The sequence below is a fragment of the Danio rerio genome, chromosome 4, assembly GCF_052040795.2.
Source record: "Danio rerio strain M-AB ecotype USA chromosome 4, GRCz13ab, whole genome shotgun sequence".
NCBI classification, from domain to species: domain Eukaryota; kingdom Metazoa; phylum Chordata; class Actinopteri; order Cypriniformes; family Danionidae; genus Danio; species Danio rerio.
The window spans coordinates 35079944-35100900 of NC_141024.2; the positions used below are offsets into that span (position 1 = coordinate 35079944).

At 41.3% G+C, this 20957-nt stretch overlaps 11 non-coding genes and 2 pseudogenes across 11 annotated transcripts; 2 read left to right on the forward strand and 11 right to left on the reverse strand.

The window, feature by feature from the left end:
* Positions 1 to 2249: 2249 nt before the first annotated feature.
* On the reverse strand, positions 2250 to 2356 carry LOC137495012 (U6 spliceosomal RNA). The gene has a single exon (XR_015485097.1). It is a non-coding gene; the product is annotated as a U6 spliceosomal RNA (small nuclear RNA).
* Positions 2357 to 2776: 420 nt separating this feature from the next.
* Positions 2777 to 2883, reverse strand: LOC137495072 (U6 spliceosomal RNA). The gene has a single exon (XR_015485167.1). It is a non-coding gene; the product is annotated as a U6 spliceosomal RNA (small nuclear RNA).
* Positions 2884 to 3296: 413 nt separating this feature from the next.
* LOC137494997 (U6 spliceosomal RNA) lies at positions 3297 to 3403 on the reverse strand. Its single transcript, XR_015485080.1, has one exon. It is a non-coding gene; the product is annotated as a U6 spliceosomal RNA (small nuclear RNA).
* A 423-nt stretch (positions 3404 to 3826) lies between these two features.
* LOC137494760 (U6 spliceosomal RNA) lies at positions 3827 to 3933 on the reverse strand. The gene has a single exon (XR_015489587.1). It is a non-coding gene; the product is annotated as a U6 spliceosomal RNA (small nuclear RNA).
* Positions 3934 to 4353: 420 nt separating this feature from the next.
* LOC137494758 (U6 spliceosomal RNA) lies at positions 4354 to 4460 on the reverse strand. Its single transcript, XR_015487865.1, has one exon. It is a non-coding gene; the product is annotated as a U6 spliceosomal RNA (small nuclear RNA).
* A 423-nt stretch (positions 4461 to 4883) lies between these two features.
* LOC137494592 (U6 spliceosomal RNA) lies at positions 4884 to 4990 on the reverse strand. The gene has a single exon (XR_015487876.1). It is a non-coding gene; the product is annotated as a U6 spliceosomal RNA (small nuclear RNA).
* Positions 4991 to 5411: 421 nt separating this feature from the next.
* On the reverse strand, positions 5412 to 5518 carry LOC137494590 (U6 spliceosomal RNA). The gene has a single exon (XR_015487888.1). It is a non-coding gene; the product is annotated as a U6 spliceosomal RNA (small nuclear RNA).
* Positions 5519 to 8372: 2854 nt separating this feature from the next.
* Positions 8373 to 8446, reverse strand: LOC137495114 (U6 spliceosomal RNA; annotated as a pseudogene).
* Positions 8447 to 8869: 423 nt separating this feature from the next.
* On the reverse strand, positions 8870 to 8976 carry LOC137494994 (U6 spliceosomal RNA). The gene has a single exon (XR_015485041.1). It is a non-coding gene; the product is annotated as a U6 spliceosomal RNA (small nuclear RNA).
* Positions 8977 to 11797: 2821 nt separating this feature from the next.
* Positions 11798 to 11871, reverse strand: LOC137495122 (U6 spliceosomal RNA; annotated as a pseudogene).
* A 413-nt stretch (positions 11872 to 12284) lies between these two features.
* Positions 12285 to 12387, reverse strand: LOC137495084 (U6 spliceosomal RNA). The gene has a single exon (XR_015485187.1). It is a non-coding gene; the product is annotated as a U6 spliceosomal RNA (small nuclear RNA).
* A 5244-nt stretch (positions 12388 to 17631) lies between these two features.
* LOC137494464 (U1 spliceosomal RNA) lies at positions 17632 to 17795 on the forward strand. The gene has a single exon (XR_015486754.1). It is a non-coding gene; the product is annotated as a U1 spliceosomal RNA (small nuclear RNA).
* Positions 17796 to 19648: 1853 nt separating this feature from the next.
* trnal-cag (transfer RNA leucine (anticodon CAG)) lies at positions 19649 to 19731 on the forward strand. Its single transcript has one exon. It is a non-coding gene; the product is annotated as a tRNA-Leu (tRNA).
* The last annotated feature ends 1226 nt before the right edge of the window (positions 19732 to 20957 follow it).

Sequence of the window (20957 nt, forward strand, 5' to 3'; positions counted from 1 at the left end):
AACTCATTGCGAGAGTTGAAGCTGGTTTCAGCTGATGAAACTGCAAACTATCTTCTGTAAACTTGATTTATTTATTTAAATCTCTGACTCTGGCTCTTTTTTATATACCTGACTGGTCATTCTTTGGGTTAAACTGTATACTATCCCTACAGTTTTGATGGACGCGTGGCACTTGTTTACTGGTGACACCATTGATCAATCAACAAAAAGAAATGTAGAAAGATTTAAAATATTATAGACTAGGGATGGTCTGTGGAGTAGTGGGTAGTAACGGAAAGCTGTTGGGTTCTCATTCAGACGTGAATGAAAGGCAAAATTTTGTGGTAGCTTTGTGTGGAATCCCCTTGTGAGCTGGTGCATTTTGCGGTACACCTATAACGATAGTAATAAGTATAACAGTAGTTGAGGGGTGTACCTCCTCCACCCAGAGTTAAGTACTCAGTGACGGGTGTGTAAGAGGCTTTTAGGACATTCTCGGGGATAAAACTTGGACTGGTTTTTATTTAGTAGTGGACTAAATTAACCCGAGATTGTAATTAGTTCCACCACTGCTATCTTGCTGTTTCACAGACAAAAGGGCCCGAATCCTAAGAATAGAGTGGGTCAGATTATTAGGGAAAGAAATAGTTAAATAAATAAATAAATTCTTAAATAACATCTTAATCGGTATCCATTAGATAGTAGTGGCCACAAAAGTCAGACAAGAAACCTAGAAATATTAGGGCGAGGTTGATTGATCAATGATGCACCAGGAGCAATCCCGAAAAAAATATGACCCTAACTGGATTGGACCGATCTGGACAGTATCCACATCTTGGGATGGTTTGCAGATTAATCAAGCAAAAGCTAAGCGCTGTTAGTAAGATTTCATTCTCAATTTCTTGTTGCTTTTGGTGTTAAACTCTGATATAAAAAGAAACAGATGAGAGCAGAATGCAGTAAATGGCTCAGCTAAGCTCTTAGGTTTAAAATGATTTTAGAACCGATTTTAAGATAAAAAATGCCTTTGGCAATTAATTGTCAATGAAAAGCTAAAATCTAAATATTAAGTGTCTAGTAGCCAAAAACTAAGCACAGAAACTGACAGTAACATTATGGGAGTAAAGAATAGCGTATGTTTTGTCTTAGAAGATAAGATTCTGTGTGAGTGCACTGCTATCTTGATTTAGCCCTCACCATGACTTTTGACTTTTGGCTGTAAAAGTAACAGAGACATGTCTGTATAAAAAATGTGCCATGTAAGTCTGTGCAAACAAGCAGCTTTATGGTTGGATTTAAATATTTTTAGTAATATATAAGTAACATAAATGGGGGTTGAAATAATACTTTGATGGATGCAGTTAACCCCTGAAAGATCTAAAACTGTTGTTGACTGTAACAGCATTACTTTGAAAAAGCATGTCAACTCTGTTTTATATGTTTTAGGACGGGCTTGAGTAAAAGATTACAATAAAATTATGTTATTGAAGTTAATGTTATGTTTAATGTATGTTTAAATTGAGTAAACATACATTAACAGTTCTGGATTGCTCAAAACTCTCTTTCTCTCTCATTAGATATCAGCTATGAGCTGCTATCTGCCTGTTCCATGAAAACTGATAATCACAGTGTTCAGTTGGAAATGACATTATGTCAGAGTATAATTGTTATTGATTGGTGATTGTAAGCAGAGCAGCCTAGGAACTTATTGCGAGTGTTGAAGCTGGCTTCTGATGATGAAACTGCAAACTGTCTTAGGTAAACTTGATTTATTTATTTATTTGAATCTCTGACTCTAGCTCTTCTTCATCTATCAGACTGGTCATTCTTTTGGTTAAACTGTAAACTATCCCAACAGCTAAAACCCTGCTCATGCACCATTTGGAATCGTAAAAAACCTTTTGTCTTTTCTCCTTTCTATCCTAGAGCCATGTTCCCACTTGTATCCCGTGCTTTACAGAGCTTTGGCCCTGTCAGTGCTAGGCACACTGATTGATGCAGTAGGTCACCAAGTTTATGGACGGGGGGAAATTAGAGTGTCAGGATAGCCTATGGCAAAGTCCCACTAAAGCAAGGGCTTTGGAAGTGCATTAGCACAACAAAACAAACGATCAGAGCATCCCACATTCGTTTTCACCATGCATGTAGACTTTCCAGTTGACCCAGCAGCACCTCCCACGATTTGCTAAATCCATCCTCATGCACCATTTGGAATCGTGAAAAGCCTTTTGTCTTTTTTCATTTCTGTACTTTTACCCACGCACTAAAAAAGCAAAATGGAGTGCTTCACGGATTTGCGTGTCATCCTTTCGCAGGGGCCATGCTAATCGTCTCTGTATCGATCCAATTTTAGTATATGTGCCACCGTAGCGAGCACAGACCAGCGGTCAGGCTCAGGGCATATGTACGCCTCGAGTCCCAGCAATGTTCCTCCAGGGTGGTGGGAACCGGAGAGCCATGTTCCCACTTGTATGCCGTGCACTACAGAGCTTTGGCCCTGTCAGTGCTAGGCACACTGATTGATGCAGTAGGTCACCAAGTTTATGGACAGGGGGAAATTAGAGTGTCAGGATAGCCTATGGCAAAGTCCCACTAAAGCAAGGGCTTTGGAAGTGCATTAGCACAACAAAACAAACGATCAAAGCATCCCACATTCGTTTTCACCATGCATGTAGACTTTCCAGTTGACCCAGCAGCACCTCCCACGATTTGCTAAACCCATCCTCATGCACCATTTGGAATCGTGAAAAGCCTTTTGTCTTTTTTCATTTCTGTACTTTTACCCACGCACTAAAACAGCAATATGGATCGCTTAACGGGTTTGCGTGTCATCCTTTCGCAGGGACCATGCTAATCTTCTCTGTATCAATCCAATTTTAGTATATGTGCCACCGTAGTGAGCATTCAGGCTCAGGGCATATGTACGCCTCGAGTCCCAGCAATGTTCCTCCAAGGTGGTGGGACCTGGAGAGCCATGTTCCCACTTGTATGCCGTGCACTACAGAGCTTTGGCCCTGTCAGTGCTAGGCACACTGATTGATGCAGTAGGTCACCAAGTTTATGGACAGGGGGAAATTAGAGTGTCAGGATAGCCTATGGCAAAGTCCCAGTAAAGCAAGGGCTTTGGAAGTGCATTGGTTGCACAACAAAGCAAACGATCTAAGCATCCCACATTCGTTTTCACCATGCATACAGACTTTCCAGTTGACCCAGCAGCACCTCCCACAATTTGCTAAACCCATCCTCATGCACCATTTGGAATCGTGAAAAGCCTTTTGTCTTTTTTCATTTCTGTACTTTTACCCACGCACTAAAACAGCAATATGGAGCACTTCACGGATTTGCGTGTCATCCTTTCGCAGGGGACATGCTAATCTTCTCTGTATCTATCCAATTTTAGTATATGTGCCACTGTAGCAAGCACGGACAAGTGGACAGGCTCAGGGCATATGTACGCCTCGAGTCCCAGCAATGTTCCTCCAAGGTGGTGGGACCTGGAGAGCCATGTTCCCACTTGTATGCCGTGCACTACAGAGCTTTGGCCCTGTCAGTGCTAGGCACACTGATTGATGCAGTAGGTCACCAAGTTTATGGACAGGGGGAAATTAGAGTGTCAGGATAGCCTATGGCAAAGTCCCAGTAAAGCAAGGGCTTTGGAAGTGCATTGGTTGCACAACAAAGCAAACGATCAAAGCATCCCACATTCGTTTTCACCATGCATGTAGACTTTCCAGTTGACCCAGCAGCACCTCCCACGATTTGCTAAACCCATCCTCATGCACCATTTGGAATCGTGAAAAGCCTTTTGTCTTTTTTCATTTCTGTACTTTTACCCACGCACTAAAACAGCAATATGGAGCGCTTCACGGATTTGCGTGTCATCCTTTCGCAGGGGCCATGCTAATCTTCTCTGTATCGATCCAATTTTAGTATATGTGCCACCGTAGCGAGCACAGACCAGCAGTCAGGCTCAGGGCATATGTACGCCTCGAGTCCCAGCAATGTTCCTTCAAGGTGGTGGGACCCGAAGAGCCATGTTCCCACTTGTATGCCGTGCACTACAGAGCTTTGGCCCTGTCAGTGCTAGGCACACTGATTGATGCAGTAGGTCACCAAGTTTATGGACAGGGGGAAATTAGAGTGTCAGGATAGCCTATGGCAAAGTCCCACTAAAGCAAGGGCTTTGGAAGTGCATTAGCACAACAAAACAAACGATCAAAGCATCCCACATTCGTTTTCACCATGCATGTAGACTTTCCAGTTGACCCAGCAGCACCTCCCACGATTTGCTAAACCCATCCTCATGCACCATTTGGAATCGTGAAAAGCCTTTTGTCTTTTTTCATTTCTGTACTTTTACCCACGCACTAAAACAGCAATATGGAGCGCTTCACGGATTTGCGTGTCATCCTTTCGCAGGGGCCATGCTAATCTTCTCTGTATCGATCCAATTTTAGTATATGTGCCACCGTAGCGAGCACAGATCAGCAGTCAGGCTCAGGGCATATGTACGCCTCGAGTCCCAGCAATGTTCCTCCAAGGTGGTGGGACCTGGAGAGCCATGTTCCCACTTGTATGCCGTGCACTACAGAGCTTTGGCCCTGTCAGTGCTAGGCACACTGATTGATGCAGTAGGTCACCAAGTTTATGGACAGGGGGAAATTAGAGTGTCAGGATAGCCTATGGCAAAGTCCCAGTAAAGCAAGGGCTTTGGAAGTGCATTGGTTGCACAACAAAACAAATGATCAAAGCATCCCACATTCGTTTTCACCATGCATGTAGACTTTCCAGTTGACCCAGCAGCACCTCCCACGATTTGCTAATCCCATCCTCATGCACCATTTGGAATCGTGAAAAGCCTTTTGTCTTTTTGCATTTCTGTACTTTTACCCACGCACTAAAAAAGCAATATGGAGCGCTTCACGGATTTGCGTGTCATCCTTTCGCAGGGGCCATGCTAATCTTCTCTGTATCGATCCAATTTTAGTATATGTGCCACCGTAGCGAGCACAGATCAGCAGTCAGGCTCAGGGCATATGTACGCCTCGAGTCCCAGCAATGTTCCTCCAGGGTGGTGGGAACCGGAGAGCCATGTTCCCACTTGTATGCCGTGCACTACAGAGCTTTGGCCCTGTCAGTGCTAGGCACACTGATTGATGCAGTAGGTCACCAAGTTTATGGACGGGGGGGGGAAATTAGAGTGTCAGGATAGCCTATGGCAATCCCACTAAAGCAAGGGCTTTGGAAGTGCATTAGCACAACAAAACAAATGATCAAAGCATCCCACATTCGTTGTCACCATGCATGTAGACTTTCCAGTTGACCCAGCAGCACCTCCCACGATTTGCTAAACCCATCGTCATGCACCATTTGGAAACGTGAAAAGCATTTTGTCTTTTTTCATTTCTGTACTTTTACCCACGCACTAAAAAAGCAATATGGAGCGCTTCACGGATTTGCGTGTCATCCTTTCGCAGGGGCCATGCTAATCTTCTCTGTATCGATCCAATTTTAGTATATGTGCCACCGTAGCGAGCACAGATCAGCAGTCAGGCTCAGGGCATATGTACGCCTCGAGTCCCAGCAATGTTCCTCCAAGGTGGTGGGACCTGGAGAGCCATGTTCCCACTTGTATGCCGTGCACTACAGAGCTTTGGCCCTGTCAGTGCTAGGCACACTGATTGATGCAGTAGGTCACCAAGTTTATGGACAGGGGGAAATTAGAGTGTCAGGATAGCCTATGGCAAAGTCCCACTAAAGCAAGGGCTTTGGAAGTGCATTAGCACAACAAAGCAAACGATCAAAGCATCCCACATTCGTTTTCACCATGCATGTAGACTTTCCAGTTGACCCAGCAGCACCTCCCACGATTTGCTAAACCCATCCTCATGCACCATTTGGAATCGTGAAAAGCCTTTTGTCTTTTTGCATTTCTGTACTTTTACCCACGCACTAAAACAGCAATATGGAGCGCTTCACGGATTTGCGTGTCATCCTTGCGCCTCTTGCGGGAGAATCTTCGGTTCCCTTCCCGTTCCACAGTTCCACTTTCCCTTCTTCCTGATTGGCCCGACGTCTGGCTCGGGATTGGTCGACGCAAAGTTCCACAAAGCGTGCTTCCGAATTTGGTCATGTCATGTAGCGTGCCGTTGGCTCTTTTGAGAAAGTTCCACTGAACGTGCGCTCCGATTGGCCGCTGGGCGGGACCTCCAGGAAGCGCGATTTATAAAGCGGTGCAGTGGAAAGAGGAAGTTAAAAAAGGAGACAAAACAGACTATAAAGACGACAAGCTTTGTTGTAAATGTTTATTTTGTTTGACAAAAAATAGATATATACATGTATATGTTTTAGGGCTTTATGATAGCATAGAAAAACGCGATTATTTCTAAAATAACATTTTCCTAGACAAATGATTTTTTTTCTGTTATTAAATCATTTACTTAATAATATTAAGTGGTTGAAAGATATTGTTCAGATGCAATTAACTCTAATTCTAAAAGTTATAAGTCTAAAAACACTGTCAAGGTGCAAACATTTAGTCTTTAAAACAACTAAGCAAGATAAATGTTTATTTTGTATTAAACAAATAGATATATACATGTATAAGTTTTAGGGCTTTATGATAGCATAGAAAATGCTATTATTTCTAAAATAACATTTATGATAGCATAGAAAATGCTATTATTTCTAAGATAACATTTCCCTACAAAAATGCATTTTTTTTTATCTGTGTTATTAAATCATTTACTTAATAATATTAAACAGTTAAAATATATTGTTCAGATGCAAATAACTAATTTTAAAAATTAAGTCTAAGTCTAAAAACACTGTAAAGGTGCACTTAGTCTTTAAAACAAATAGGCAAGATATTCTGACTCTGATTGGCTGTTGTCATTTTCTTTTTTCTTCTTAACTTCTGCTATTAGTGTTTATTTACAGCTCTGGGTTATGCTTTGAGCTGCTCTAGCAAATAGCCGAGCAGCAACTACTGGGAAGGTAGTTTATAAAATAATAATTTATCATATGTTTGTGATTTTTTTTTTTTTAAATATTGCATAAACTGCTGTGATAATAAAATAATTTTACGCTATATTGTACTGCCCTAATATGTTAAAAGTATAAATGGTTATATATTTTGTGTAAATAAACATTTTTCTATTTTATTTCTAATCTCTGTGTACATTTCAGCTTTTTTTTTAAAGATTTGTTCAGTAGCTACAGTGTCCCAAGAGTGGGTTATCTGTTGTGACTCGAATAACTTTACACAATATTTATATTACACTTTACATTCATCATTTTTTCTATTCATTTATTGCAAACAAGTGTTAAAGGATAAAATAAAACTTGCAAAAATACACTGCGTACATATTCATGTGGTTGCTTTAATGTTATCATTGTGTAATTTAAAGGATGGTAATATTAGGGTTCTGTTTATTATTCATAAACAAGTTATAAACTCTAGTTTAGCTAACAGTTAAAATAAAAATGGTATAAAATTATATTGTAAATTAAATTTAAGTAAATGTTAAATGTAAATGCAGTAAAAAATAATATGTGTATATGTAAATATAACTGGAAACATTGATGTAAATGAAATATTTTAAAATATATTTAATTGAATTTTTAAATAATTTATTAAACTTTAAAAAAATGACAAACCTATTTAAATATCAATGCCTGAAATTTAAATTTGAAAGTATTTTAATGTAATATTTCTTATATCCTACAACCTAATATTTTAGGTACTATATATAGTTTAATCAGTTGTTTAAATATTTTATTATGTGTTATTTAATATTAATAAATAAGTTACCTGAACATTACGGTCAATATAATTGACAAAATTCTAAAACATTTAAAAGTCAATATTTCAGTATGTTTATTATTGAACTATTAAAAAATATTATATTTCTTAAAAGGTGTGAAATATAAGTCCTAATTATAAAAACATTTTATCTAACTCACATGCAATTCAAAAAAGCTATATTTAGTTATGTTGCAAATAAACATACAATTATATTTGAATATAATGTAATACATTTATTAAAAAATAATACTATTTTTAATAATTATATGTTACTCAATTTATTTAAAATGGATTTTCTTTTTCAAATGATGTAATATATGATATACAATGAGAGCAGTCTACAGCACATGGCTAATTAATATGCACCTGTCATACCCCAGAAAGCACATGGCTAATTATGCCAGTTCCCGCCTTTGATTTTTTACCATATTGGGTAATTTCTTTAATTTCAGCAAGCATGAGCACCTGTCGAGGTCACAGGTGACCCCAATGGGGTTCAGGGGTCACTACCTTGCAGTCTAAGGCCATGTGACGTCGAGAGGACTGCTGGGGGCCACAGGGTGGGGACAGAGAAGATCCATCAGGTTCCTTTTCGCAGGGGCCATGCTAATCTTCTCTGTATCGATCCAATTTTAGTATATGTGCCACCGTAGCGAGCACGGACGAGTGGACAGGCTCAGGGCATATGTACGCCTCGAGTCCCAGCAATGTTCCTCCAAGGTGGTGGGACCTGGAGAGCCATGTTCCCACTTGTATGCCGTGCACTACAGAGCTTTGGCCCTGTCAGTGCTAGGCACACTGATTGATGCAGTAGGTCACCAAGTTTATGGACAGGGGGAAATTAGAGTGTCAGGATAGCCTATGGCAAAGTCCCAGTAAAGCAAGGGCTTTGGAAGTGCATTGGTTGCACAACAAAGCAAACGATCAAAGCATCCCACATTCGTTTTCACCATGCATGTAGACTTTCCAGTTGACCCAGCAGCACCTCCCACGATTTGCTAAACCCATCCTCATGCACCATTTGGAATCGTGAAAAGCCTTTTGTCTTTTTGCATTTCTGTACTTTTACCCACGCACTAAAACAGCAATATGGAGCGCTTCACGGATTTGCGTGTCATCTTTTCGCAGGGGCCATGCTAATCTTCTCTGTATCGATCCAATTTTAGTATATGTGCCACCGTAGCGAGCACAGACCAGTGGTCAGGCTCAGGGCATATGTATGCCTCGAGTCCCAGCAATGTTCCTCCAGGGTGGTGGGAACCGGAGAGCCATGTTCCCACTTGTATGCCGTGCACTACAGAGCTTTGGCCCTGTCAGTGCTAGGCACACTGATTGATGCAGTAGGTCACCAAGTTTATGGACGGGGGGGAAATTAGAGTGTCAGGATAGCCTATGGCAATCCCACTAAAGCAAGGGCTTTGGAAGTGCATTAGCACAACAAAACAAATGATCAAAGCATCCCACATTCGTTGTCACCATGCATGTAGACTTTCCAGTTGACCCAGCAGCACCTCCCACGATTTGCTAAACCCATCGTCATGCACCATTTGGAAACGTGAAAAGCCTTTTGTCTTTTTTCATTTCTGTACTTTTACCCACGCACTAAAAAAGCAATATGGAGCGCTTCACGGATTTGCGTGTCATCCTTGCGCCTCTTGCGGGAGAATCTTCGGTTCCCTTCCCGTTCCACAGTTCCACTTTCCCTTCTTCCTGATTGGCCCGACGTCTGGCTCAGGATTGGTCGACGCAAAGTTCCACAAAGCGTGCTTCCGAATTTGGTCATGTCATGTAGCGTGCCGTTGGCTCTTTGAGAAAGTTCCACTGAACGTGCGCTCCGATTGGCCGCTGGGCGGAACCTCCAGGAAGCGCGATTTATAAAGCGGTGCAGTGGATAGAGGAAGTTAAAAAAGGAGACAAAACAGACTATAAAGACGACAGGCTTTGTTGTAAATGTTTATTTTGTTTGACAAAAAAATAGATATATACATGTATATGTTTTAGGGCTTTATGATAGCATAGAAAAACGCGATTATTTCTAAAATAACATTTCCCTAGAAAAATGCATTTTTTCTGTGTTATTAAATCATTTACTTAATAATATTAAATGGTTAAAAGATATTGTTCAGACGCAATTAGCTCTAATTCTAAAAATTATAAGTCTAATAACACTGTCAAGGTGCAAACATTTAGTCTTTAAAACAACTAAGCAAGATAAATGTTTATTTTGTATAAAACAAATATAAATATACATGTACAAGTTGTAGGGCTTTATGATAGCATAGAAACTGCTATTATTTCTAAAATAACATTTATGACAGCATAGAAATTGCTATTATTTCTAAAATAACAATTCCATTCAAAAATGCATTATTTTATCTGTGTTATTAAATCATTTACTTAATAATATTAAATAGTTAAAAGATATTGTTCAGATGCAAATAACTAATTCTAAAAATTAAGTCTAAGTCTAAAAACACTGTAAAGGTGCAAACATTTAGTCTTTAAAACAAATAAGCAAGATATTCAGACTCTGATTGGCTGTTGTCATTTTCTTTTTTCTTCTTAACTTCTGCTATTAGTGTTTATTTACAGCTCTGGGTTATGCTTTGAGCTGCTCTAGCAAATAGCCGAGCAGCAACTACTGGGAAGGTAGTTTATAAAATAATAATTTATCATATGTTTGTGATTTTTATTTTTTTTTAAATATTGCATAAACTGTTGTGATAATAAAATAATTTTATGCTATATTGTACTGCCCTAATATGTTAAAAGTATAAATGGTTATATATTTTGTGTAAATAAACATTTTTCTATTTTATTTCTAATCTCTGTGTACATTTCAGCTTTTTTTTTAAAGATATTTGTTCAGTAGCTACAGTGTCCCAAGAGTGAGTTATCTGTTGTGACTTGAATAACTTTACACAATATTTATATTACACTTTACATAATTGTTTTCTATTCATTTATTGCAAACAAGAGTTGAAGGATAAAATTAAACTTCCAAAAATACACTGCGTACACATATTCATGTGGTTGCTTTAATGTTATCATTGTGTAATTTAAAGTATGGTAATATTAGGGTTCTGTATATTATTCATAAACAAGTTATAAACTCTAGTTTAGCTAACAGTAAAAATAAAATGGTATAAAATTATATTGTAAATTAAACTTAAGTAAATGTTCAATGTAAATGCAGTAACACCTAAAAATATGTGTATATGTAAATATAACTGTAAACATTGATGTAAATGAAATATTTTAAAATATATTTAATTGGATTTTTAAATAATTTATTAAACTTTAAAAAATTGACAAACCTATTTAAATATCAATGCCTGAAATTTAAATTTGAAAGTATTTTAATATAATATTTCTTATATCCTACAACCTAATATTTTAGGTACTATATTTAGTTTAATCAGTTGTTTAAATATTTTATTATGTGTTATTTAATATTAATAAATAAGTTACCTGAACATTACGGTCAATATAATTGACAAAATTCTAAAACATTTAAAAGTCAATATTTCAGTATGTTTATTATTGAACTATTAAAAAATATTATATTTCTTAAAAGGTGTGAAATATAAGTCCTAATTATAAAAACATTTTATCTAACTGACATGCAATTCAAAAAAGCTATATTTAGTTATGTTGCAAATAAACATACAATTATATTTGAATATAATGTAATACATTTATTAAAAAATAATACTATTTTTAATAATTATATGTTACTCAATTTATTTAAAATGGATTTTCTTTTTCAAATGATGTAATATATGATATACAATGAGAGCAGTCTACAGCACATGGCTAATTATGCCAGTTCCCGCCTTTGATTTTTTACCATATTGGGTAATTTCTTTAATTTCAGCAAGCATGAGCACCTGTCAAGGTCACAGGTGACCCCAATGGGGTTCAGGGGTCACTACCTTGCAGTCTAAGGCCATGTGACGTCGAGAGGACTGCTGGGGGCCACAGGGTGGGGACAGAGAAGATCCATCAGGTTCCTTTTCGCAGGGGCCATGCTAATCTTCTCTGTATCGATCCAATTTTAGTATATGTGCCACCGTAGCAAGCACTCAGGCTCAGGGCATATGTACCCCTCGAGTCCCAGCAATGTTCCTCCAAGGTGGTGGGACCTAGAGAGCCATGTTCCCACTTGTATGCCGTGCACTACAGAGCTTTGGCCCTGTCAGTGCTAGGCACACTGATTGATGCAGTAGGTCACCAAGTTTATGGACAGGGGGAAATTAGAGTGTCAGGATAGCCTATGGCAAAGTCCCAGTAAAGCAAGGGCTTTGGAAGTGCATTGGTTGCACAACAAAACAAACGATCAAAGCATCCCACATTCGTTTTCACCATGCATGTAGACTTTCCAGTTGACCCAGTAGCACCTCCCACGATTTGCTAAAGCCATCCTCATGCACCATTTGGAATCGTGAAAAGCCTTTTGTCTTTTTTCATTTCTGTACTTTTACCCACGCACTAAAACAGCAATATGGAGCGCTTCACGGATTTGCGTGTCATCCTTTCGCAGGGGCCATGCTAATATTCTCTGTATCGATCCAAGTATATGTTTTTTTTTTTTTCAAAACATCAGTTCAGAAGCATATAAAAATATCATTTACAAACATTCCTTATGACATTATGTTGGTTTCAAAACAGGAAAACAACAAGCATAATCATTCTGGCAAATCTATTTTCAAACCATCTAGTGAGTACGTAATATAAGGAGTATTCAACATAAACGTTTTGTAAAATTCAGTCTCTTTTTCTTCCATTCTAAAATATTGTTCCACAGTTTTAATATAGTTTTCCAGTTTCTTTTATACATTGTCCATAACTCCATTTTAGCATGTTTATTTTTAACAATGTTTCTCCTTTCTCAAATTACAGTTCTTGCAACTGATAGAAACAAATTGGCAATTCTTGTTTTACTTCCATTAAAACTAGGGATGCACGATATATCGGCGCCCATATCGTTATTGTCCGATAAATGCTATTTTTAAGATTATCGTTATCGATCCGATGTTGACACCTTGCAATTTCGAAATCATATCTTTTTTGCTTCAAGTATAGACTATTCAGTTCATAAGAGCAGTTCAATCTTTTATGAAGTTTGCTGTATAAAAATATAACAATTTAAAATATTTATTATTATCGGCCTATACATATCGGCTATCGGCCTCCAAGTCTGAAGAATTATCGGTTATCGGTATCAGCCAAAAAATCCATATCGGTGCATCCCTAATTAAAACCAAATAAAAATATTTTATACCATTCTGTCTCCTCCTCAATCAGTTTTACTTTTCATCATTTGTTTAATACTTTCTTTTAACTTTGCCATAAATGTATTAAATTCAACACATTTTAAAAACAAATGCATAATACCTTCATTTTCCAGTCCACATATTTTGCATAATGCATTCTCACTGCTTCCAATTTGTGCCAGTTTTGTTTCAGTGAAAATAACATTATGTCTGATGAAATAATCCAACGTTTCAATTTTTGCGTCTAAATATTTCCATTTTAAATTCTTCCAGTTTCCCTCTTTGTCTATTTCCACAAATATTTTTTTCCAAAATTGTTCTGAAACTGGTCTTTTATGCACTTTGTTTCTGAAACAAATGTAGAAATTTTTGAGAACACATTCTTGAAAATCTTTCTCATTTTCCTTTAAAAACATTTTCACATTATTCCTTCATTCAAATCTATGATTTCAAAACTTTCTGGATCCACACCTACAAATGTTTCCATAATTTATCGTCCACCCAAACTAAATAATGAATTTCTAAATGACTTTGCTGCTTTTTAACACATATTACCACCCTCTCACCTAATATTATGGTTTTAGGAGATTTTAATATTCATGTGGATAATTTTAATAACTCCCTTACAAGAGATTTTATATCCTGTCTTGAGAGCTTTGGACTTCAACAGCATGTCAATGTTCCCACACACTCTAAAGGACACACCCTCAACCTCATCTGCTGCTCTGGTGTTTCACCCATTGACCTCTCTGCTGAGGAACTCCCTATAACGGATAATTTTCTCCTCTGATTTAATTTTGCACTCTCTCTTTCTTCCACCAAACCTCTCCGTACTATTTCCTTCCGTAACATAAAACATATTAATTTAAAATCCTTTTTTGCTAGTATTAACTCTCTTCCTGAAATTACTAACCTTTCATCACCAAATGATTTAGTTTCTCATTACAACACTGGACTTGACTATAAGTCTCTGTAATAAAGTTCACGGCCCTTTGGCCGCCTGGAAGAAGGAGGCGGAGAACCGACGTAGTTTAAAAATATTTATTAATAACAGGGACGGCAGCTCCTCACGGAGACAATGGGGGGGTTGGCGCCACAGCCCCTGCGAGACCTATATGAGATGGGCCGAGAGAACAGGAGATGAAAAAAAAGGAAAGACAGAGTACACCAGGAAAGGGGAGAGAGGAAAATGAAAAAAAAAATTGGGGTTCTGTTCTCCAGACACGCTGCCACTCGGTCCTCCACCAGCTGAGAGATGCGATGACGTGCTGGGAGCCCTGTGGAGGAATCTATCCACCCGTCTGTCTTCTGGCGTCCGGCGGCGGTTCTCCTGGCTGGCTGGCGGCATCTCTGGTCTCCTGCTCCGCTTCCGTGGATGGATGCAGGCTCTGGCATCATGGTGGATCGCGGCAACTCCCCCGGGTTCTGTGGGATGGCTCCCTTCAGCACTTTCCCTTTCGGTGGTGAGCCCTGCGTCTCCTGCTCCTCCCCATGCTGGGAGACGGCAGCAGGCAGATCCTTTCCTCGCCAGCCTCAGGCCGCCCCGGCACTCTGGGCTGACGAACAGGTTTCTCCCCCACTCGGGTTAACTCCCAAACACTCGCCCCTCTCTCAGCGGCAAGGGCATCTGGACAACGCGTCCCTCCTTCTCCCGGGCTTCGGCACCACTGTAATAAAGTTCATGGCCCTTTGGCCGCCAGAAAGAAGGAGGCGGAGAACCAACGCAGTTTTAAAATATTTATTAATAACAGGGACGGCAGTCTCCGTGTCTAAACCAAAACGGACGGACGGCAGCTCCTCACGAAGACTGCCGTCAAACTGAAAGCAAAAGTAAAATATGTCCGGGCCCGGTCCTCTCTCGGCTTCCTCTGCCATAGTTCCTCCTTTTATGGTCCAGAGCTCCTTCCGTGGGATCCGAGGCAGGTGCGCACCGCAGGTGTATCCACTTACGCGGTGGCCTTACTCCGTTCCCACGGCTCTCGGCCACGCCCCCTCGCCACAGTCTCATATGGATTTTTTGAACATCTGACAGAAATAAAGTCAATCAGGTAAGCAATGAGCGTAGCTGCTGCTGCTTCTCTTCTGTTTCTGCATATTAACAGCAGGTGTTCATCATCAGTCCTCAATCATCACTTAATTAAACTCATCATCGGATCATTAACTTTAACTCTGCTGCTGAGTAAATTTTGCTCAATTTAGAGAGGGACCAAATGTTCTCTGAACTGAGTAAATTTTACTCTGATGATTTTACTGTGTACAGGTATGGATCATATGTTTTGTCCCAGCTAAGATCTTAAAATGTTCTTTACTTCTCATAGTAACAACTAATGATAATAATTGTCATGGTCACATATATTGCTGTATATGAAGGGATATTTATTTATTAGCATGATGGTTGCTATATTTTAATGAAACAACTGTTTACTATGTGAATGGAGCTATCAAACCGACACGAGCGTTGAAAATAATACATAAGCTAAACTTTTTCAGGTTTTGTGCAGCCATATATACATATAAGTAATATCACAGTATAAAAATAACCTACAACACGAAATCTCTAGGACAGGTGAACTTTCTGACGACACAGCGTCACCAGCACAGACCAAACACTGCACAAAGAATGAGATATTCCAAACATGATGTGACCTTAGCATTAATGTAACAATAAAAATAACTTACCGCACAAAATCTCTGTAATGGATGAACGTCTGATGCCGCAGCGTCAGGCACACAGACAAAATACTGCACACACAGTGAAATATTTTAAATGTGATGTGAGCAAAACATACTGTTTATCAGAACAGGATAAAAATAACCTACCGCTCTAAATCACTATGACAGGTGTACTTGCTGACAGCGCAGCCTCACGAACAAAGACAAAATGCTGCACAAAGAGTGAAAAACTTCGAACGTGATGTAACCAGAACATATTGTGCATCAATATAACAGTATAAAAATAACTTACCACACGAAATCTCAACAACAGGTGTACTTTCTGAAGGCGCAGCCTCACGAATACTGCTCAAAAAGTGAGATATTTCAAACATGTCGTGAACAAAACATACTGTGCATCAATATAACAGTATAAAAATAACTTTCCACACAAAATCACTTTAACATACGAATTAATCTCGACAGCAGATGAACTTTCTGACCCGATAAATTGAGCATTCAGAGCAAGAGAAACTTTGGAAAATCCTCAGCGCTGATTGGCCCTGATTTTAAACTTTAGACAATGCATCCCTCCGATTAGCCCAGGGTCTAAGCAAACTGTAGACAATCGCGGCTTCTCGTTGGACGAGAGTCTACAGTCTACAGTTACCATTGCACGTTCCCTAGGCAGATGTCTGCGAACTCCCCAAATGTGGGAATCTCGACTGCATAATTTCTGGTAGTGGGGGACTGCGTTCGCGCTCTCCCCTGAGCACAGTGGTTCAAGACAGAGTTCAGGCGGTAGCGTCGGGCCCGGCTGGAGCGGCGCTTCCCTCTCTTCCTCGTCCTTTGCCAAGCCTCTTTTGCTCCAGTAGAGCTGCGCGCGCCTGTGGAAGGCCTGCCCACCCGTCGCTGGAAGAGTCTGTTCTGACGCCGAAAACTACTCGAAAGGTCCCCCCTCAAAGCGGTTTGACCAGGTGAAGGAACACGCAAAGAGAGCCCCCGGTGGCTTTTGTCCGCCAAGCGAGTGTGCCCTGTGGAATGTCAGGATTTTATTTGCCGGCCTGCCGCTGTTACTGATGGAACGAATGCAGACCGTGTGAAAGGTCATCATTTTATCTGCCATTAAGTAAGCGAACGCTTCTGCTCGGATCAGAGGTAACTTTGTTTCAAGAACTGCATTCTTTTGCAGACGTCTGTGGCGTTTTAGGCAGAGGGACGGTTCTAAACCAATCTGAACCAGAGGCAATTTCGCAGCCAGCCGTCGGTGGTTTCCCGTCCCAGGAATGTAAGGTGCTTGCAGCGAGAGGTTGTTTCGTTAGCGCTTCCGCTTTCGTCAGTGAAGTTCTTTTGCGGAACGTTTGTAGATCCCGTCGTGTTCTTCAAGCTATGTCGTTTGAGCACTGTGCTGATAGGCTGACGTAAGAAAACAGGACACAAAATATACAAGGCAAGAGTGCAAAGCACGGAGCTCTAGGCAAAGGCGGTCCGAACCGCAGCAAAGCAGGAGGTCGACATGTCCAAATAGACCAAATCAGAAACTAAGCAGAGAAAAACGACATCTGTAGAGAAAGAAAACAGATGGAGGAAAAGAAAGAAAGAACAGGAGGATCCCCTCCCCTCCCCCCATAGAGGGTCTGTTATCCCCAGATCGAGTGCGTCCAGTGGAATCCATGTGTTGGCAGCCCCAACTGATGACAAAACACAAAGCAAGCATCTGGAAGAAGCTCAAACTCTTCATGCGTTGCCACAGTTACTAGCGAGTGGTTTGCAGGAACAGGCACGTCTGCTGCAAGTACAGCGCCGTCAGGGGACAGGGGTTGCTGGCCCATTCCCCATGCTCGGTTGCTGGGCATCACCGCCCTGGAGTACGGCCGATAGAAAACGGCGGCTGCCATTTGCGCCACCCGGCAACTCATACCTACCTGGCAGGGGAGATACCATGATCAAGAAGGTGGTTCACCCAGGGCGAGGCTTGGCCATTGCACTCCGGCCACGCTGACCCCTGCGAATTCCCCAAATGTTGGAATCTCGACGTCATAATTTCTGGTAGTGGGGGACTGCGTTCGCGCTCTCCCCTGAGTACAGTGGTTCAAGACAGAGTTCAGGCAGTAGCGTCGGACCCGGCTGGAGCGGCGCTTCCCTCTCTTCCTCGTCCTTTGCCAAGCCTCTTTTGCTTCAGTAGAGCCGCGCGCGCCTGTGGAAGGCCTGCCCACCCGTCGCTAGAAGAGTCTGTTCTGACGCCGAAAACTACTCGAAAGGTCCCCCCTCAAAGCGGTTTGACCAGGTGAAGGAACACGCAAAGAGAGCCCCCGGTGGCTTTTGTCCGCCAAGCGAGTGTGCCCTGTGGAATGTCAGAATTTTATTTGCCGGCCGGCCGCTGTTACTGACAGAACGAATGTAGACCGTGTGAAAGGTCATCATTTTTTCTGCCATTGAGTAAGCGAACGCTTCTGCTCGGATCAGAGGTAACTTTGTTTCAAGAACTGCAATCTTTTGCAGACGTCTGTCGTTTAAGGTTTGCAGGGAATTTTTTCGTCAAATCCTCGTACAACGTCAAGTCATGACATTTGACAGATCCACGCCCTAGTATCATGGGTCATCCAGTGAGCAGAGAGCCATAAAACAAGGATAAAACAAGGATAAAACAAGGCGTACGCGTTGGTCAATCGAGCGGACAAAGCCAACTCAGCGTGACAAGCTCCCTGCAGGTATTAGGGCCAATTTACAATCCGGGCCCGACACAGCTGTACAGGTCCTTGCGAAATGTCCCCTTTCGTCACATTTGAAGCACCTGAATTCTGGGCGTTCCTTCATCACATTTTCTGAGCTCATGCATAGTCGACAGGTTTTTACCTGATTGGTGTGCATGACTCTAAAGTGCTGTGGCGCTTCCGCCGTCTCGATTTTGGTACTGTATGGTAAGGAGACCATCTCTTCCGGAAATCTGTTTTTTACAAACCTTGTTCCATCTTCTATGTTTGTGCCAGGATACAATCTTCTTTTAATTTTAGATATGGGGAAAACTCCCCATCTCTCTAGCTTGCTTAAAATTTCTTCATTTGCTAGGTAAACAGGCAGATGCTTGAACGAAACAACATAGTCTCTGTTTTGTAACCTCCGTACTTCAGATTTCACTCCTTTAATTGTCAATCCATTGTCTATTAAAATTTCGGTGTCATCTTCAGTCTCCATTGTTACTTCATACTCCCTTTGTTTGTTTGGGTCTCACCGCCAGCATTCTTCCTTCTCCAATCAGCTCCGTGACTGCTTTGGTTATATCAAATCTTCTTGCATCTTTTACATTTTCTACTTCTACAGTTACTGTTGCTTCCTTTGTGCATACTCTTCTTTGTACCTCTTGCTTATCCTTACCTTTCTCACCTCTTCGTTGGCCGGGCTCTTCATTTTATTTATCTCTTTGTCTGTTGTCAAGTCCATTTTCTTTACCTCTCCGTCTATTATCCAGCCCATTTTCTTTATCCTTTCTTGCAAGTCCCTCCATCTCCATGTCGTTGCCGGGGAATCTGTCCATGATTAAAAATAAAACACACTACATAACCACCCTTCAGTCAGCAAAATGCTGCTGTTAGGTGGTTTTTAAAGACAAAAAGAAAACAAACAAACAAAAACACTCAAGGTCAATAAACAAAAAGGTAGACAAACAAAATGGGGAGAGCCTTCCTCTCCTTACTGCTGCCAACTCACTTCCTGTTTGCTCTATAGCCCCCTCAGGGTGGTGTGGCCGTAAGCAATGACAGCTGTCAAGTGTTGGCTATTGAAACTAGGCGCAGCCCCAGGAGGCGAGCACAGATTAGCTGCCTGCAGCGCCAATGAGCTGGACAGCCGGAGCTGGGCAAGCTGTGAAGCACCAGATTCCATGTCACGGTACTGCGGTGTGGCTCCCAGGAGACAGCTCCTGCCAAGCTTGCATGTCAGGATGGCCGAGCGGTCTAAGGCGCTGCGTTCAGGTCGCAGTCTCCCCTGGAGGCGTGGGTTCGAATCCCACTTCTGACAAACCGAGCCTGCGGCAGTGCGCTCAGGCTGAATTCTTTAACTCTCTGCCCCCATGTCCGAATGATACAGTAACACTGACAAAGTGCCGCATCACGCGGGCTTTAATGCAAGTGCAATGAAAGGGGATCAAAAGAATTGTCCTGGGATGGTGTTGCTTTTTAAGGTTTGCAGGGCATTTTTTTCGTCAAATCCTCGTACAACGTCAAGTCATGACATTTGACAGATCCATGCCCTTGTATCGTGGATCATCCAGTGAGCAGAGAGCCAATTGAGAATGTGCGTAAAAGCAAATCTGAATGTTTCCGCCCAGTTGCTAACAGGAGACCCTCCGCTTGTAAAGCCATCGTGATAACCACAGGAGCCTCCGGTTAGGGTGAGAGCACTGTCTTGTGGTGCCAGCGCAGAGAGACGGAAAGTCACTTTCCACAATGTTTTCATTCAATGTTCTACGCTGGTGGAATCACCTTCCCATTCCCACTCGGATTACGGATACACCGGTGTCCTTCAAACGACAGCTAACACCCATCTCTTCAGAGTACACCCGAACCCCGGTGAATATCCCTCTCTCTAAAGAAAACGAAACTCCTACTCCAGCACTAAATTCTCTGAGCACAAACAAATTACTTGGAATAAATAGCCCTTTTTCGTATGCATTGCCTCGTCTTGTTGAATACCTCCACTATTGTATGTCGCTTTGGACAAAAGTGTCCGCTAATTGTATGCTTCCGCCCAGTTTCGAACAGGAGACCTTTAGCGTGTAATGCAAACATGATAAACACTACACTACGGAAACCAATAGGCCAGTGCTGCTTCAAGTATTTATAGTCTTTTTTTATAGAGCTGTCTTGTACGGTCTGCACCGTGAAGGGCCAGCAAACGCACTGGCCACCTGCTCATGCACAACACAAAGCTAAAAGAAATCAGATTCTACGCAAGTTTGCGACACCGCGAGGGGCGGTAAACACTGAGCTGAATTCAAACTTCTAGCCTCACACCGCTCTGCAGAAAGAATGTTTTCAGTGAACGTCAGTACTCAACAGAAGCCTGATTTGACAATTGTCATAAAAGCCAGAGGTTGTTTCCGCCCAGTTTCGAACTGGAGACCTTTCGCGTGTGAGGCGAACGCGATAACCACTACACTACGGAAACCTTCAGGCAAATCGAGCTGATAACCCTTTTTGATTGGGTGCCTGTCGACGATCATTGCTGGTGCGGCAGTGGATGCT